General features: G+C 38.1%; 1 protein-coding gene and 1 long non-coding RNA gene across 2 annotated transcripts in view; both read right to left on the bottom strand.

Moving 5' to 3' along the window:
* NALF1 (NALCN channel auxiliary factor 1) overlaps positions 1-16,634 on the bottom strand; it is a 502,064-nt gene that overhangs the window by 109,493 nt on the left and 375,937 nt on the right. The window lies entirely within an intron of this gene.
* LOC110352799 (uncharacterized) lies at positions 9,900-14,658 on the bottom strand. Its single transcript, XR_002402381.4, has 2 exons — positions 14,499-14,658; positions 9,900-10,599 (listed from the first exon to the last, which is right to left on the bottom strand). It is a non-coding gene; the product is annotated as an uncharacterized lncRNA (long non-coding RNA).

Here is a 16,634-nt window from a genome sequence, read left to right as displayed (position 1 = left end):
CATTTGGGCTTTGCTTAGGAGAATAACTGAATTATCCTCTTAAGTACAACTTCCTAACTGGAGGAATTGCTTTGCAACATGTTTCTTCTGGATGGTGCAGATGCAGTTCTGTAGATGAAAACAAAACAAAACCTGCATCCTAGGATACAAAAATATTGCTATGGAAAAGCATAACAAAAAACTGGAAACATCATTAAAGTTGAGTAGCTCTTATTTTTGTTTAACTGGCAACAAACCCAATTATTTAAAAAATTTACAACTGTGCTTAGGATTGTAACCATGCAATTGAAGCATTATTTGCAAGCAGGAGGAGAAAAAGAGAGAATGCAGGCAAGTTTGCTCTAAATCTGTTCAGCTTCTTGAACTTAAAACATTTCTCTTCTGGTAAATTCATGTCATTCACTCACGGTCAATGTCAAATACTGCCACAAATAAGAGCAGCTCATTTTCCATTCGCAGATCTCAGCCTAACCAAATGAAGGACCAAACCCATGCCAAAGCTTCATGTCACTTTTGCTTGTGCAACTTCAAGAAGTTGCATGCGCTTCTAATTGAATGTCTCCTGATCTGTCAGGAAGAGCAGTTTTTAGGTCTAACGTAGGTATACATAGCCTGGGTGGAATCTGCTTCTAAAAGAATACAACTCAGTGAAGTGTCCAGAAGATCCTGGTAATAAATAGAAAACATTAAGAGGTAACAGCATGGTGCAGTCTAACAGTCTCCAGTTAAATATCTGCACTTACATCTCAGTGAATTATAAAGGAAGAAAATAGGTGTACTGTGTTACCCTCTTCATTTTTCTACTAACCTATGCTACATGGAAAATAAAGATGCAGGATGCTTTAACATTATTTTTTTTAGGCATTTCATACCTACTTTATAGAAGGGCATGATTCGCGTCTCCTTCCTATTATATATGAAAAAAAAAAAAACAACGAACTATAGCAGAAGCACATTTAAAACCAAAACAAATTCATATGACTAAGAAAAAATCCTCCTATAAAATTGGTTCTTTTCTTCCAGAAATCTGACTGTTTTGAATTGCCTACAAAGGAATATATTTTCTTCCTTCCATGTTAAATGGAATAAAATCTACATTTGGGGCTTAGCTTGAAAATGATTGTCAGATTGTCACCCCAATCTATACAAGTTAACTACTAGCACAGGAAACCAAATAAATAAATAAATAAATAAATAAATAAATAAAATTAAGATATGTGGTATGCTTGTATAATAGGTGCCATGAAACATAAAAAAAAATAAAATAAATATTTTTTCTGTTTTCTGTGCAAGCTGAGTAATTTGTTTTATCCCTGTAAAGAACAAGGCACAAACATTGAGTACAGTACAAATATTAATTACAATTTTAATTAACAAAGGAAAGTAACCAATAAATAGCCAAGCTATTTACATTACTGACAAGCACTTCTTGCTCAAGAGATTTACATTTTAGAGTCCAAATCAGTATTGTTAATGAAGATCCTATATGGTAACTCCATGAAGATTTTTGTTTGTATACTATTTCAAGAGAATGTAACAGGAAGTGGATACAACAGGAGATGTCATGGAGAAGTGCTGGGATAACCCCCTTGACTGGAGCATTGCAGTGGAAGGATACAGGCTCTTTATGAAGGACAGGCTGGAAAGATAAGGAGTGGAAGTTGTCCTTTGTGGAAGAGAGAGACTTCAATGCATGGAGCTCTGCCTGTGAACCATAAAGAACCATGAGAGATTCTGGAGAGCACCGATGATAGAAGAGTCAATGAGGAGAGGTGCCCTGCTGGACCTGATTCTCACCAACAAGGAGGTTAAGAGTGTGAAGGCTTGTTAGAAGTGTGAAGTTCAAAGGCAACCTTGGCTGTAGTAACCATGAGACGGTGAAGTTCAAGATCCTTAGAGCAATGAGGAGGTCACACTGCAAGCTCACAGCCTTCGAAATCAGGAGACCAGACTTCAGCCTTTTCAAGGGTCTACTTGAACATCAAATATTCCCACAGAAACATCCGACTTTCTTATCTGCCATTATACTTTCTTTTATACTTTATTATTTTCGTATTTGTTTCATGTTTCTCCTCTGTCACATTTTCACATCCAGATATCCATCAAAAATTCATTTTTTTCTAATAGCTGACTCATCTATAGAAGTAAAGAAACAGTTTAATGATTTCATTTAATTTTTTGGTTAGATGACAATGAGAGCTAAAAGTGTTAATCACAGACTTTCAGAGCCCTTATAACGTTAAATATTAGCTAATAATGATAAAACAGATCAAAGAATGATTAGCATAAAAGCTCACAATTCACTTAATACTAACCTTCAATAGTCTAAATAATAATATAAAAATGAAGTTGTAATGAGTGTAACATGTTAATTCATGGAATACTTTATTGCTGGAACAATTTACAAAAGTGTGTGGTAGATTCTACATGGTTTGAAGTCTTTATTATTGATCCGCAGATATGCAGAGAAAAAATCAGGGAGGTCAAAGCCCAGCACAAGCACAACCTGGCCACTATGGTTAAAGACAATAAAAAATGTTTTAATAAATATATTAATGGCAAAAGGAGTGTCAAGGAGTATCTCCGTTCTTTACTGGACATAGAGGGGAACATGACTACCGAGGATAAGGAAAAGGCTGAGGTTATTAATGACTTCTTTACATCTGTCTGTACTAACCAGACAACTTATCCTTGAGGCACTCAGCCTCCCAGCCTGGAAGTCTGGGACGGGGAGCAGAAGAAACCCCCCACAGTTCAGGTGGAAACAGTTACAGACTTGCTGCTCCACCTGGACTGTCACAAGTCCATGGGGCCAGATGGAATACATCTGGGTGCTAAGGGAGTTGGTGGATGTGATTGCTGGGCCGCTTTTGGCGGGAAGGCCAATAAGGCAGGCATTCTGGTGGGGATCTGTTACAGACTGCCAAACCAGGATGAGGAGACGGATGAGGAATTCTACAGACAGCTGGCAAAAGTTGCGAAATCATCTGCTCTTGTCCTCATGGGGGACTTCAGCTTCCCAGACATATCCTGGACATGCAATACAGCTCAGAGGAAGCAGTCTAGGAGGTTTCTGGAGAGCACAGAAGTGTTTCCTGATGGAGCTGGTTAGTGAGTCTACCAGAGGAGGTACCCTGCTGGACCTTCTGTTCACAAACAGAGAAGGACTGGTGAGCGATGTGGGGGTCGGGAGCTGTCTTGGGCAGACTGGCCACTAAATGGTAGAGTTCTCTATTTGTGGCGAAGTCAGAAGGGGGACCAGTAGAACTGCTGTCTTGGACTTCTGGAGGGCAGACTTTGAGCTGTTCAGGACACTGGTTGGCAGAGTCCCTTGGGAGGCAGTTCTGAAGGGCAGAGGAGTCCAGGAAGGCTGGGTACTCCTCAAGAAGGAAATCTTAAAGGCTCAGGAGTGGTCTCTCCCCACATGCCCAAAGATGAGCTGTCGTGGAAGAAGACTGGCCTGGCTGAACAGAAAGCTATGGCTAGAGCTTAGGAAAAAAAGGAGGGTTTATGATCTTTGGAAAAGAGGGCAGGCCACTCAGAAGGATTATAAGGATATTGTAAGGATGTGTAAGGACAAAATCAGAGAGGCCAAAGCTCATCTGGAGCTCAATCTGGCTACTGCTGTTAAAGACAACAGAAAATGTTTTTTTATAAATACATAATATTTTATAAATACATATAAATAGATACAAGATGCTCGACCGAGTCCAGAGAAGGGCAACAACGCTGATGAGGGGTCTGGGGTCTGGAGAACAAATCTTATGAGGAGTGGTTGAGGGAGCTGGGGTTGTTCAGCCTGGAGAAGAGGAGACTCAGGGGTGAGCTTATTGCTCTCTATAAGTACCTTAAAGAAGGCTGTAGCAAGGTTGGTCTGTTCTCCCACATGCCTGGTGAAAGGATGAGGGGGAATGGGCTAAAGTTGCGCCAGGGGAGGTTTAGGTTGGATATTCAGAAGAAATTCTTTACTAAAGGGGTTGTTAGGCATTGGAATGGGCTGACCAGGGAAGTGGTGGAGTCACCATCCCTGGAGGTCTTTTTTTTTTTTTCTGGAGAAGCTGGAAGTCCATGGCTTGGCCAATTACACTTTTAACTGGTTTAAAAACTGGCTAGACAGCTGGGCCCAAACAGGAGTGGTGAATGGAGTGAAATCCAGTTACCAATGGTGTTCCTGAGGGGCCAGTGTTGGGGCTCATCCTCTTTAATATCTTTGTTGATGATTTGGATGAGGGAATTGAGTGCACCCTCATTAAGTTTGCAAATGACACCAAGCTAGGGGGCAGTGTCAATCTGCCAGAGGGTAGGAAGGCCCTGCAGAGGGACCTGGACAGGATGGATCGATGGGCAGAGGCCAAGGGGATGAAGCACAACACAGCTAAACACTGGGTCCTGCACTTTGGCCACAACAACCCCATGTAACACTACAGGCTTGGTTGGGGCAGAGCGGCTCTAAAGCTGTGCAGAGGAAAAGGATCAGGGGGTGCTGACTGATGTTTACCTGAACACAAGTTGGCAGTGTACCCAAGTGGCCAAGAAGGCCAATGACTTGTATCAGGAATAGTGTAGCCAGCAGGAGCAGGGAGGTGATCATCCCCTTGTACTCTGCTCAAGTGCTGTGTTCAGTTTTGGGCCCCTCAGTACAAGAAGAACATCAAGGCCCTAGAATATGTCCAGAGAAGGGCTACGAAGCTGGTGAAGTGTAAAATTACAAATACCATGCAGAGAAGCAGTATCTCTTCTCATGTTCCTTCACAGCCCCAAGGGAGAAAATACAAATTAGTTCAGGGAAGGTATAGTGAACAGTATTTAGAGAAGAGGTTGATAGAAAGAGGGAGATGTCACACTGGCAGCACAGGTGTTCTCCTTTTTCTTGGAATACCTGCCAACCTCCACGTAGTTCTATTACGGCTTTGTATTAAACAAGTAGACCGAGAGCAGCCTAAATTACAGCTGTTAGAGATGGTCCCAGTCCTTCCTGTCACTGCAGGGCCTGTTGGAGAGTGACGCTGCATTAAATCTCTGCTGTTTTCTTGCAAAGAGCTTACGTCTTTAAACAACATGCATACTACAAAGGGGAAAAATAAAATATATAGGCAAAAGGGTAACAGTTGTTTTTGGATAATACAGTATTTGCCAGCTATACATATAGATTCATTCACACATAAAATTATGCAACATATTTTTGTGAAATCTTCTCCTTGATTTTATTTAAAAGTTAGAATTATCTTTAAATCTCTGCAAAAGTCATCTCTCTGAGGGCATAACAAACATTTTCTTGCTTAGTGACTCACCCACCACTACAATATGAATTACTCTTAAAGTCCAGAGTTTCTGTTAGATACAAACAAGTAATATGAATTTATCCCTCACCAAAAGTTTAACAGCAGAGGCTTCCCTTTGTCTTTGAAATTCACTAATATAGCAGAGATCTTACATAAATTGGCTTACATAAATAATTACCTATTTTACAGAAACCCTCATGAAAAAGCTAGTCGAGGAACAGATTTTTAAAAGCGTGTAAGGACATGGAGATAGAAACAAGCCTTTCGGGACATTTTTTTCAAGTCAACTCATTTCCCCATCAGATTAGTCTATGTCAGATTCCTTACAGGAGGAGCCATCAGCTAGTGAGTTTTTAAGCAGCTCACAAGTAGTTTGCCTGCAGCTCCCTTGAGTTGCTCTTCTGCTGATGTGGTGACACACAGTCAATGACAGGGCTGAGTTGTTACAGACACTTTCATATAATTTGAATATTTGGCTCTTTCTTTCTTGCTAATCAAATATTTCCACATTTCACACTGTTCTCAGCTATGATACAAGGCCTTAACAAAGAGTTTTTGACACCTAGATCAGGAAGATCAGTCACCTTTGCATTAGAATGTTTTTAAAAATGCCTCTCAAAATATCCATGTTACCCTTTCTACATATTAATATATTACATACTTTCCTTGTTGGAAGTGACCTTTATTTTATATATCCCTGGTCTTGAAATGGAAGCTGTTTTGGAAGTGAAATGAAATTCTCTAACTTTGTAGAAGAATTGGCCTTTTATACTAACACCTTTCTCTAAAAGGTGGTAGCAAAGTGGTTCAGGGACTCTGCTACACCTTCTGCTGGATTTATGACAAAAGTGGTCCTGGCTGACCCACACAGTATTTCAGATTGTTGAATAAAATATGACTGCACTAGACAGTACCTATAACACTCCAACACATAATATTGATTACATGCACTCTCATGTCAGACCAATCTACTAGTACATCCTATAATTTATGGATCTTTTATTCCCGCAGGGGTTCATAGGAAAACAGTGTTCGCTAGAAGAGGATGTCTCATCACCGCATTGAGGGCATCTCAGGTACAGTCTCCCACTTGGCTTTCAGTGGAATCATCAGCTTTTGGCTCACATACCAGTTCCCTGGGACAGCCTCAGAAATCTGGGGTGAAATCTTTTGTAAAAACACATTTATTAAAGAGAAATTATCAGGAAGTATTGTAGACAACATGTTCATTCCTTGTGAACTTGAGTGTGGGCCTCTGAACAAGGGAGCCATGCTTTTTCTCCAGAAAGTTCCTGAAGATAACAAATGCAGAGGTAGACAGACGTCCCAGTGACATACAAATAGACACAGTGATCATTTTTGTTTATTATTAGAAAGCTTCTTGATCACAAAAATCCCCCAGTTCACTTTGAGGTTTGTAGATCTATATTTAGCTGCTGTCTCACTTTTCTTCCTTTTCTTTCTTCCTTCCTTTCCCTCTTTCTCTCTCTTTCAAACTCTTTCTTTCTTTCTTGTTTCTAAAGAAGCCCCAGTCATCAAGTTTGGCTACGTTCTGCAGACTTCAGTAGCTTTTGTAAATCAGAAGATTGCACTTCCTGTGGCTAGAGCAAAACCTACCTTCAGAAAAATCATCTGTTTTTAGTAAGAAAAGAAGCTCCAAATTGACTTTCAGACTCAAACACAGATTCCTCCAAATCAGGGTCAAATTTGACTGCAGGGTAGCTGAACTTCATTGCTATTGTGTAAGGAGGGAGTACCCAGAGATAAGCTTATTTAAAAGTAATATTCTATTTTCTAGAATGATATTCAGTCCTCTTTTTTTTTTTTTTTCCCCCAAAGAATTCTAATTGCTTGAATGAAATGTTGCCCATTTAGCTGAGTAAATATGCAATACATGCAGCAGTTAAATGCTGTTGGAAAATTTTAATTTAATTCCTTTTTTCCCTATGAAATAATGTTTCTGTAAATGGTCTAATTGTTTAGTTTAAATGTTAGATGCTGTGTTAATTTAAAACTAATGCTTTGGTTAAAATGATCAAAATTCTACGGCTTCAATGTCAAAAGTTAATGGCCCAAATGAGGGGCACATGTGAGGGAAATACTGTAAGAAGGTTAAAATAGTTTGCTGTTTGTGTAACAGCCCTTATAATTTTTGTTTCATGAATCACTATGACAAGCATACAAAATACATAGTATTGAAAATTATATTTTTTGTAAGATACCAGTAAAAAGAGATAGTGTTTAAAAGATGTTGTATGGCTCTTTATCCTTAAATAGCATTGTCTTATCTAAATATATCAATATCAAAAATAAAGTTAGAGCCAACTACAACACCTTGTTTCAATCACCCTGTTTCAATCAACACCTTGTTTCAATCACCCTGTTGTTAAAAAGGTGATATTAGCTTTATCTTGGGGGCAGAGGAATATTCATTCAAGACAATATTGCACTTTGATCAAGAACTGTACTTTGAACTTCTTTTGCAAAAGAAAAATTATACGAGTGAAACTTTTTCAAAGTAAGCTGTCAACTCTTTCCTATTAACACACTTCTGATATATTTTTGCAAAAATCTAATGAGCTATAAGCAATGCATTTGTTTGGAGCAAGAATGCTGCAAACCCTGCTTGAAATTAAGCTATGTCCCCCATAGAGAAGAATATGCACCTGAAACATTGGTTTAATTTCAACAGTTAAACTGAGGAATCCCTGAGACTGGATTTCCATCTAACCAAGGGCTTTTCACCACACAGTGGTAGACAAATTCTAGCAGAAAACAATTAGTTGTTATTCATGCCATCCTCAGTGCCAATCAATTTGCTTCCAAATAGTTCAAATTCACTTTTAATTGCTTTCCAGGAGTCCACAGAACTTCCCTACAGTGGTGTGCTTTACTACAAAACAATAGAAGTGGTTACAGTGGTTTTTTAAATAACTCTTGTCTAAGAGCTTGCCCTTGAAGAGGATTCAGACATCAACCAAATAATCTTGACAGAAATATATCACAGTGACCATTTTTTTGTTAGTTTGTTTGTTCTGTTTTGTTTTCCTTGGTTTTACACAGAAAGAGAAAACCCTTTTAAATGATCCTGAGCTGCATTTTCCTTCTCTCTGACTCATAAATCACAGACCAAATCAGCATATGACAAATGGTGACATTATTAAGCCACTTTCTTCATAAAGTAAGGAAAAGAGAGATGTTGAACAGAGGGAGGGACTCAAGGCTCATTTGACCCAGAGCAACAACAGTGTCTTTGGCAGTGATTTGTATCAAGGTCGCTTTTTACATCTTCAGACTAAGGAAAAATGGTGAGATGTCCTCCAGGAAGATTTCCTGCAGGAAGGAGGCATTAACAATACTGCAGCCTGTACAGAAGTTGTAGGGCAGGACAAGAATGAGACCTGCAGCACGAGAAAAATTATATAGTTGTGTTTAGGGATTCTTTCATTGAATTTAATGCTAAAAATGCTTGTTGTTTGTTTGTTTAACCAAATCACAGTTGAAATAATTTTAATTATGCTATAATTGATCCAGAAACTGAAAATGAAACATCCAAGAAAAAAAATCTGCATTCTTAATCCTGAAACATTTCCCAACATATTTTGTTTTAACTCTCTGATATACAGCTTTTTGGGGGATGATGTTTTCAATAATTGTTTGGAGTAATTTCTCATATCAGCCAGAAAAAATACATAACCTTGAAACCCTGATCTCAGTTTACTGCTTTCATTTAAGGTTCAACTCAACTTTATACAGATCCTGAGATTTAGGAGGTCAACAAGTGTCAATGAAAATTCTTTTCATCCACCCCTCAGCTCCAAGAAAGGATCATGTTTAGCAAGTGATATGATATATTCAGGACTAGTAGCATTTACAATCACTCCCCAGACGTTCTAAGACCAAGGTAGATAGATGTGATCTAGACCTTTAACGTTATGAACCAGTATACTTCACAATCCTATTCACAAACATAGCAAAGCACTTTAGTCCTCATTATTTGAGCTAGAAGGTTGTTATCCTGAACTTTTTTATCACAGTGATTAGAGACCTATTTCTAGCTTAGATTTATTAATGATCCAGGTGTACTTATTTAACTTTTTTTTTTTTTTTACCAATACTCTGTTGTGTAAATGGTTCTTCTCCCTCACAAGTGTTTATGCCCATGAAGTATTTAGAAAGAACAGTAGTATTCATTTTCAGCTATTTTTTTGCTAAACTACAAAATTTAGGATTTGATCCTCCAAGGTATATTGTGTCTCACTCCTATTTAGACCTTACATTCCCTCTGAAACCAATTACTTCAATGGGCACAATGCTATTCAGTAAGAAAGCAGGGTCTAAAGTGCTGTGAAAGTCTGAACTGAAGCACTTTTGCTTTTCTTTATCTTTCTTGAACACTGAAAATATAGCACCAAAGATATAATCTTCTCTGTGCCTTATAAAAAGTTTTTAATATTCTCTGAAGACTTTAAGTTAACTTTGCATTTATCTTAGGTTAACTTTGAAAGGCTGAATCATAACTGAGGTACTGTCTGTATCCAAATAGTGTAATCAAGGTTTTTTACATTTAGTCATTACCAATAAATGATGTTATACAAAAATTATTGTTTGCAAGTCTTTACTCGCCAAGCTATAACTGTTAAATTTTATTCGAGTTCAGTTACACCACTTGAGGGAATTCATTTCATTCTACATAATATTTGATCCACTTCTGATTATCCACCCCTTCTAACTTAACATTTCCACAGCTTGATGTCATCAATGGAATAACTGTATATCTCAATTCTGATCTTGGAGTAACTCCACTAGCAGAATTTCTCCATTCTTCTGGTTCATGCCTCCATACAATTTGTTAGTGTTTATTCCGCGATGTTCAGTTGCGATGTGGAGCAGGATTTAGGAGACAGGAAAATAGAGGGCTGCATAGCTGAAACTTTGCTTGCTCATGCTTTGGTCATTGTTTTGTATTCTTGTGGTAATGCTCTGCTTTCTCAGCTCAGTTAGTGGTTGCCCATGTCAATGCTTTACTGAAATCTCTGCAGACTAGACAACCACTTCTTTGGAAGATATCAAAGATAAGTACAAGGTTAATCTAACATGTTTAACTTCGGTTTGGTTTCATTTCATTTCCTGTTTACTTCAATTAGTTTAAATGTTCTGCAAATCTGATCCGTTTGATCTAAAAAGTAAGCGATCTCCTGAATAGGTGATCTATTTATATTTTCTTCCCCAGGATGTTGACTCCAAATTTAGAGCAATTTTTCTATCTCACCGAATGTCACCCTGAAGGTGCAGCTCTCCCAACTGCTCCATGCACCTGTAGATCACACAGAGATGCACAACTGTGTTGTTATCTGAAACCACCAGCCAGAGTCAAGCTCATAGATGCTCCATTTTATTACAGAAAACAAGATATTAGAGATATTAGATTCTGTCAAGCAAATACATTAAAGAATGACTGTAGTCTTTATAAAAGGTTAGAAATGTTGTCACACCATTAAAAATGCCATTATTAACTGCACTTAAACAATGACCAAGTTGTTATTTTGATTAAACTTAATTACTAGTCACAGTAATTAGTCAACACTGTTCATGCATTAACCAAATGCATACATGTACATTGGAATGTTAAAGGCATGACATTCTGTTCTTGTTTATATGTTCACCACACCAAAAAGGAAAATATTTGTGTACTGGTTCAAATAAGTTTCCAAACAGCATCTTAAGTTCCTACCTGAATAAACTCTGCAGAAGATTTTGCCAATGTATTTAACATTAAAAATATCTGGTGATCCGTCCTAATATTTGGCAGTCAAGAATCTCTGGTACTTACAGCCTCTCCCTGCAACTTCCCCAGTTAAGTCAAAGCATTAAATCAAAGGAGCTAGATGTTTTTCATGTACCGAAACTATCCTTTCTTAGAGGAATGTGGACAATACTTTTAGTTATATTTTACAAAACAAACAAAAAAAACACACACACAAAAAAGATTTTTTTCTCCCATTATGAAGGATTAAGTTATCTTGATCTTATTTTTATTGCACCATTGTGACATGAAAAGCATTACAAAATTGCTTTGCCTTTCAGATGAATAAATGTATTGCTTTTGATATGCAGTTATAAAATGATGAAATACTGTTTTTCTCAGTGTTTGGTCATACCTGTAACTTCCCATGTTTTTACAGAGCTTCTTCTGGAGGTAGATTAGCATGTAGCAATTTAGGAAGATTTCAGAACTAGGAAACAGACAACTCCACTTGTTCAGTAGAGCAAGGGTAGGAACATCAATGCAAAGTCAACAGGGAATCCTGCTACAACTTTCACAAACAGTATTGTAAGGCACATAATGGTTATCACTGGATGGAGTCAAAAAATTTCCCTTTTCTTCATAGTTTAATAAAATTCCTATTAATATCTGCAGTAAATTTTATTAAGGAAATAAAATTGACAATAATTAAAGCACTGGAATTACTTTAATTACAGTAGGAAGCATTTCCTAAGCAAAAATGGTTGTAAATTATGGAATCTGGGGAATTATCAGCCTATAATTTATTGTAAACAAAAGCAGAAAAATATTGTCATAATTAATGTTATAAATTTAATAAATATACATAATATTTTATGCAGGAATTAATGTGACAGTAGGGACTGACCTTAATTTGAAATAAGAAATGTAATGATTCAATTTATATGCAATGTTTATAACAAATTCTTTGGACTGTATTTGAGGAAAAAGAAAAACATGTTAGTCAGCTGATTGACCACCTTCCTTTGTTATTACTGTTATATCTCATGAGTAATTAATTTTAAATTTTGTTCATGTAACCTCTAGAACTTGTTCTAATAATCTTGAAATTGGCCTTAACTGAATAGATTTTAGATTCTTAAATAATAAGGACAAAATACAGTAGAAAGTTATTTGCAAGTGACTTTATGACTGTTGCAACTCCATAATGAAAAATATATTAAATATCTTCAAGCTCAAATCAAAAGAAAATTAACTTGCTGAGGTATAAGCTTTTTTTTTTTTTTTTAACCTTGTCTCCATAATTAATGAAAAGGCTTCCTGCTTTAGTGTTTTAAGCTGGCTTCTAATATTGTGGATAATTAAAGTATATTGCAATCACTAAGTCCTACATGAATTTTAACACAAGTAATCTAGCAGATTCGCAGGGTTTTTTTTCTGCCTCTCTTCTTTTTCCCCCTTCCCCTGCATTCCTTTCCCACTCAGATAGCCTTTAATGAGCTCTCAGCATCTGATGACTGCAGGAAAATGGTATCTGTTTAATAAAATATTTTAACCACCTTTGTAAGGAAGGCAGAGTAGATTACATGAGAAATATTTGCAAAGCTCTTTCTTGGACAACCATTGGTTTTGAATAAACACATTTAGATTTACAACAAAAGTAGCAAGAGTAAACTATGCAGCTACCTCTTATGATAATTTTCTCATTTGCACTTTAATGAATAAATTATTATGCTGTATCAGTTCTATTCTGCTGTCATGATAAAAATTGCATTTATATAACCTTTAATCAGTTTCATTATAAGCAAAAGGGAAAATTTGATTTTGAGACGACAAACAGCTTTTTTAAATATACTGCTTGTTTCTGAGAATTTATAAATGGTTTGTAGAAACATGCAAAAGGAAAAGTGTTATTAGAGGTGTGACTACAGTAGTTAACATTGTGCTGAGCACTAGAATGCTTAGAATAAGTAGGCTGTGCCATTCATATTTTCACATGCTTGAACTACAGAATCACAAAATCATAGAATCATAGAATTGTAAAATCATAGAATACCCTGAGTTGGAAGGGACCCACAAGGATCATTGAGTCCAACTGTTGGCTTCATACAGGACCACCCAAAACTGAAACCATGTGTGTGAGAATGTTGTCCAAATGCTCCTTGAACTCCAGCAAGCTTAGTGGCATTACCACTGCGCTGCGGAGCCTGTTCCAGTGCCTGACCACCCTCTCAGTGAAGAACCTTTTCTTAACATTCAACCTGAAACTCCCATGTCACAGCTTCATGCTGTTCTCTTGGGTCCAGTTACTGTCACCAGAGAGAATAGATCAGCACCTGCCCTTCTGCTCCCCTCATGAAGAAGCTGTTGGCAACAATGTGTCCTCCCCTGCTCTGTTCTGGGCTGAACAAACCAAGGGTCTCTGGCTGCTCCTTATCTGCGTTGCCTTCTAGACCATTCACCATCTTTGTAGTCCTCCTCTCTAATAGTTTTATGTACTTCTTATATTGTGGCACTGCAAACTGTACATAGTACTCAAGGTGAGGCCACACCAGCACTGAGGAGGACAAGCCCTTCCCTCAACTGGCGAGCAGTGCTGTGCCTGCTGCACCCCAGTGTATGGTTGGCCCTTTTGGTTGCCAGGGCACACTTTTGACTCTTATTCAACTTGCCATCAACCAAAACCCCCAGATCCCTTTCTGCAATACTGCTTTCCAGACTCATCTCCTAGTTTGTACACACAGCCAGGTCTGCCTCTTCCCAGGTGCAAAATCTGGCACTTGCTCTTGTTAAACTTCATATGGTTGGTGATTGCCTAGCTCTCGTTTGTCAAGATGTCACTGCAAGACCTCTCTATCCTCAACAGGGTCAACCGCTCCTCCTGTTTTAGTGTCATCCACAGACTTACTCAGTATACATTCAATTCCTATATCCAAATCATTTATGAAAACATTAAAGAGAACTGGTCCTAAAATGTAGTCCTAGGGAACTGTGCTTGTGACTGGCCACCAGCCTGATATAAACCTATTTACTACAACTCTTTGAGCCTGCCCTGTCAACCAATCATTAACCCAACATTTTAGATTTTCATCATATATTTTTGTCATTTAATTACAACAACTGGCTTCACTTGGTCAACTAGACGTGTAACCACATAATAAAAAGAAAATAAGTTTCTTAAGTCAGACATTCCCCTCATGAACCTATATTGGCTATAGCACTTACAGAATTTCCTTCTTGTGATTTACTTTGCTGCTACTCTAACTTCTGTGTCTGAATGTGTTCCAGGGTAAACCTGAGAAGCAGATAAACACTACACAGGTACTTCCTGCTCTGCCCAGTGGTACTGTGTAAGAGAAAAAGAGTAAAGGCAAGAAAACTTGTGGGTCAAGATAAATATTGATAAGTAAGTAAAAGACAAGTGGAAGAAGAGAGAAAACAAAACAAATGAAGCAAAGGCAATCACTCACCAACTCCCTTGGGTAGACTGATGCCCAGGCAGTTCCCAAGCAAAAGAGGTCTAACATCCCTGAACTCTCTCCTCTCCCTTCTTATTACTGAAACATGATGTTTTACAGCATGTTATATCTCCTTGGTTAGTTTGGGTCATCTGCCTGGCTGTGTCCCTGCCCGACCTCTAGCACACCTGTGATCTATTCACTGGATGAGGGCAGAATGAGAAACTAAGACCTTAAAGCTGTGCAAACACTGTTCAGCAACAGCTGAAATATTAGTGTGTTATCAACACTGCTTTGGTCACAAATTTACAAGCTAGCTCCAAAACAGATGTTATGAAAAAAAAATTAACTCCATCCCAGACAGGTCCAATACAGAAGGGGGGAAAAAAAGCCTTGTGTGTGTATACTTTACTATGTCCGTGGATTGGACATGAGCCCAGTTAACTCCAGCAGTACTGAAATCTATTGCTAAACAGTGCACATGCATTTTTATTATATAGGTGTCACTCTCTCTGTTCTTAATTTTTTGGTATCTATAAATCAGGACATTAAATGTCATTGCTTCCCATCTCTCGGAATCTAAGTTCTAATATTCATGTCCTCCATAAAGTGTAAAAATATATTAAATTTCACTTTATTTCCCTCTTTGTAGAACACTTTTGTTTTCTACCTTTTTCTATTGTCATTTGACTTACTCAAAGCTGTTCATAAATTTGAAGGGTAATCTAAACTTGCAGACTGCTCTGTTGCACGTCAAAATACTCAACCTGGTATGAGATACACAAAATTCAGGGTTGGAAGGGACCTTAAAGCCCACCCAGTTCCAATCCCTGCCATGGGCAGGGACTCCTCCCACTAGGTCAGGTTGCTCAAAGCCCCATCCAAACTGGCCTTGAACACTTCCAGGAATGGGGCATCCACAACTTCTTTGGGCAACATGGTCTAGTGCCTCACCATTCTCTAAGAATTTCTTCCTTAATTCTTCCTAATATCTAATAACTTCCTTATATATATAGAAGATGTCTTCTAATATCTTTTTTTTTTTTTTTTTATAATTTTAAACCATTACTCTTTCTCCTACCACTGCACCCCCTGACAAAGATTCCCTTCTGAGCTTTCCTCTAGGCCCCCTTTAGGTACTGGAAGACCCCCATAAGGTTTGCTTGGAACCTTCTCTTCTCCAGGCTGAACATCCCCAATTCCCTCAGCCTGTTGATCATCTTCAAGGCCCTCCTCTGGACTTGTTCTAATTGGTCCACATTCTTGTGCTGGGGGCCCCAGAGCTAAATGTAGTACTCCAGGTGGAGTCTCATGAGTCTCATGGAATCTCTCTCAAGAGAGCTGACTCATGTTGAGCTTCTCATTAACCAACACCTCCTCGTCCTTCTCCTCAGGGCTGCTCTCAGTCCATTCTTTGCCCAGACTGCATTTTTGCTTAGGATTGCCCTGGCCCAGATGCCTTAAATTTAGCCTTGTTGAACTTCATGAGATTCACACTGGCCCACCTCTCAAGCTTGTCAAGGTCTCTCAAATGGTTGTTTGATTCAAAATACATGCTACCTTTCAGCTGGAACCTGAAACTAGAACCTTTTCCTTCCAGGTAAAGATCAAATCATAAATTTGATATAGAATATATCATCCTTACCAAGAGGAACCAGGAATATCTACCCATTTATCCTCTATCAGAAGGTGGAAAATGGATTAGTGGATTAGACACTGGCTCCTGCCTTTCAGGGGCTGAATTGATGTCAGTAGGTGCAAAATGTGATGATATGAGACTGCCACATAAGCCTGAAAGAGAGATTTGCGGATTTATGTTTTGAACCACAACATGAAGCGGAAGATAGGGCAAGAATGGAAAACTTGAGTCATTTCACAAATGTAGCCCTCAGTGTTTTAAAAATGTCATGGTTTTGTCTTTATTACATTCCCATGAGGTAGCAAAACTGCCAGTCCTTATAATAATCACAGACAGATAAGCCTTTGTCTCACCTGCAACAAGGGATTTTTAGGAGAAAATAAAAAGGTGGAAATAAACTACATACATGCTACACATAATCAGGAAAACATAGCTCATGATAAATGCAATTCATGAAGGATTTTTTTTTGCCTAGTTGTGACTGTGTACTACTGTAAGTAGCTTGAAAT

This window comes from Anas platyrhynchos, chromosome 1 (assembly GCF_047663525.1).
Source record: "Anas platyrhynchos isolate ZD024472 breed Pekin duck chromosome 1, IASCAAS_PekinDuck_T2T, whole genome shotgun sequence".
NCBI lineage: Eukaryota > Metazoa > Chordata > Aves > Anseriformes > Anatidae > Anas > Anas platyrhynchos.
Note: the sequence above shows the minus strand (reverse complement) of the source record. Positions and strands in the feature narration are given on the sequence as shown.